The sequence below is a fragment of the Asparagus officinalis genome, chromosome 4, assembly GCF_001876935.1.
Source record: "Asparagus officinalis chromosome 4, Aspof.V1, whole genome shotgun sequence".
In the NCBI taxonomy this organism is placed as follows: Eukaryota; Viridiplantae; Streptophyta; class Magnoliopsida; order Asparagales; family Asparagaceae; genus Asparagus; species Asparagus officinalis.
The window spans coordinates 122,345,861-122,349,432 of record NC_033797.1 but is presented as its reverse complement, the minus strand read 5'-3'; positions in this window follow the sequence as shown (position 1 = coordinate 122,349,432).

Below are 3,572 nucleotides of genomic sequence, written 5' to 3'. Positions count from 1 at the left end.
ATTGAATAAATTAAGTATACCAAAGTGGACCCATAAAAAAGCCGAGGCTTAACCATAATGAACATGAAGTTCCCTTAACTTCGAACGCGAGGTTCGACTGTATTGAGTACGAGACTCACTTAAGCACGAACGCGAGGTTCGTCTGAAAATGAACGAACGCGAGGTTCGTTTGATAAAAGAACGCGAGGTTCAACTTGGGAACGAACGCGAGGTTCGTTTAAAAAAATGAACACGAGGTTCGTCTGAAGCTCGAACGCGAGGATCGTCTGAAGTACGAACGCGAGGTTCGTCTGAAGTACGAACGCGGGGTTCGTCTGAAGTTCGAACGCGAGGTTCGTCTGAAGTACGAACGCGAGGTTCGTCTGAAGTACGAACGCGAGGTTCGTCTGAAGTTCGAACGCGAGGTTCGTCTGAAGTACGAACGCGAGGTTCGTTAAAATTGAGCTTGACGCTCACCTGAGTTGAACGCGAGGTTCACCTTAGAACGAACGCGAGGTTCGTTAAAATTGAGCTTGACGCTCACCTGAGTTGAACGTGAGGTTCACCTTAGAACGAACGCGAGGTTCGTTGAGCGCGAAGCTCGGTTAAAATTGAACGAACGCGAGGTTCGTTTGAGGTAACCACTGATAACGAACGCGAAGTTCGTTTGAACGCGAAGCTCGGTTAAAATTGAACGAACGCGAGGTTCGTTTGAGGTAACCACCTCCTTAATTTTCGCCACGTTTTCACGCATGAACCCTTAGGGTTTCAAATTGAAACCGCCGCCGACAAACCCAAAAAAAAAACCTTTGATTTTTATTTTTAAAACAGATCCAAAATTGGAAAAATTGAAGAAAAAATCAAAGAAAAATCCAAAAATTCCAAAAAGTTACTGTTCACCGGGGATTTTTAGTTACTGTTCATCCGAAAAATACTTTACTGTTCACCCGAAAAAAAATTTCGCTATTGTTCACCGAACATTACTGTTCATCCGAACCCAAAAATTGAATCTTTAACCAGAGATTTAAGATCAAAAACCCAATAAAACTTAAATCCCTAAGAATTAATCAAGGTGGCTCTGATACCACTTGTTAGATCTACATCATAAAATTTGAGATCTAAAACCATATAGCCATGATTAATTCAGAGAGATTAACAATAATTTAAAAGAGCGGAAGCTTATACCTGAATCCATAGATTGATCTTTATTTTGGGTTTTGGATCTTCTAACCTTAGGGTTTTCTCCTTAGCCGAATTTCTCTAGCTAGATGGGGGTGTAGAGAATTAGAGAGTGTAACCCTAGGTTAGGGACCATAACCCCTTATTTATAGATGTTGTACTTTTGTAATTTAGCCCCTCAATAAATTACAATTACAACCTGGTATCTGCACATATAACCCCATGACTTATTTAAATACCAAATTAACCCAACTTAATTGATCACTTTAGTGGGTTATCCTGAAAGATAGCAATACACATTGATTAATCATATGTGCCCACAAATAGATTTATTAGATTAAATCCAACAATAAGAGTCTTGCTACTATGCATATGTAATAAGAGTTTTTTGACTCATTAGAGTGAACTTATTATAATATAGTATTGCTTTGAGACTTCCTTATTTGTCAATAAAGTTTCTTTTAAAATAAAGTTTATTGTAATATGGAAGTGCACCGCAGGCTTAGCATGTGCTTTGTGCACGTGTTGCCGTTGTCATACATCTCAAAATAAGTTGTGCATTTTGGGAGCGTGACAATCACTGTATAAAAAACAATAGGTTAACTGAGAGTAAAAAAAAAGTTCTTTCTTTTCCTTTTTCTGTAGTTTGTGCTTACAATGATACAATCAAGGTAGAATTGTGGATATGAACTGAGATCCCAGTGAATTCCGTAAGATGTCAATAAAAATTCCAGAATATGTCAAGAAAGATTCTCAGAATTTACATATGCAGTACAGACTGTGCATGGAAATTAATGACATAGACTCTGTCCATTACTCAGGTTTTTTACACCACTGAGTCCCATAATTTGTCCTTTACTATTCCGTCTGAGTTTATGGGTTGCCAGGACCTTGAATTTAGGCTACCAAGGCATTAATTCGATGTTGGGTGGTTGAGAGGCTTGAGGGGACCTTATGCTATCATTTAATTGTGACCAATCATATGATTGAACTTTGGCTAAATTGCACTTAAATGCACTACAGTTATTCCACTTAAATGATTCTTATAAACCAAAATAAATAAACACTCTAAGGTATTTAAATATTACAGATTAATATCCTGAAGTTAAACAAAACCAATGTTGCGATAATATTTGTCTATGTATTCAAGAATATCATATAATACAGAATGGTAAAGTGTAACTTTTAGAAACTTAGAATATTAAAGTGGGGTTATTTACAAACGAAGGTATTTATATGTAATATTGGGCAAGCAAGAGGGCACTAACATGCTGCATTAAGTAAACAAGAGGACACTAAAGTGCAACATTTTGGAATTTTGGAGCATTCATCTACAATATTTAAATACTATGATAACATAGACCTCAATTGATTTTAGATAAAAATTCTGACTTCCTGGCGGAAATAGATCCAAGAACATAGACCTCTATCAGATTTGGAATCAAAAGATAGGCAATCTCTTCTATCTACTTTAACATCCTTGACTAAAGAGGAAGAAACTTACTGGCATCAAAGGTCTCGTTTACAATGGTTAAAAGAGGGGGATGCCAATACCTCTTTTTTCCATAAAACAACTTCTTACCATAGGAAAGCTAATTATATTGCCACTATTAATCATCAAGGAAGGGATTTCAGTGGTGATCTTGATGTCTCTAAGGCCTTCCATGATTATTACCATGATTTATTTGGTAAACACAACAACAAGCAGTTTCATATTGATTGGTCTTCTTTATATCCTCAACAAGAAACTTCTCTGTTCTGTTTGGAAGATCTTTTTTCTGAGACCGAAATTAAAAATACAATGTTTTGCATGAATGCTAACAAAGCCCCTGGACCAGATGGCTATTCTATAGCTTTTTATCAATCCTTCTGGGAGCTGACTAGGGAAGACCTCATTGCTTCAATGCATTTTCTATATGCTGATCCCTCTCATCTTTATAGGGTGAACAAAGTTTTTATCACTCTAGTGCCAAAAATTAAAGAATGCTCTATGGTCAAAGATTTCAGACCCATCAGTCTTATTAATTGTCTCTTTAAAATCTTTTCGAAAATTTTGCCCAATAGATTGTCTCAGCATATACCATCTTTGGTGGCTCCTACTCAGTCTGCTTTTCAAGCGGGTAAATCTACCCTTGATTCTATTCTTCATGCTAATGAAATGATTCATTACTGTTCAAAAAGGAAAAAAAAGTTATAATGTTTAAGATAGATTTTGCAAAGGCATTTGATTCTATTGATTGGTCTTTTCTTATTGACCTTCTGAAAGCTAGGGGATTTGGTACTAGGTGGTGCACATGGATACACCATATCATTTCCTCATCTAAATGTGCAGTCCTAGTGAATGGTTCGCCTTCTAAATTCTTCTCCTGTAAACGAGGTCTCAAACAGGGTGATCCCTTATCTCCAATGTTATT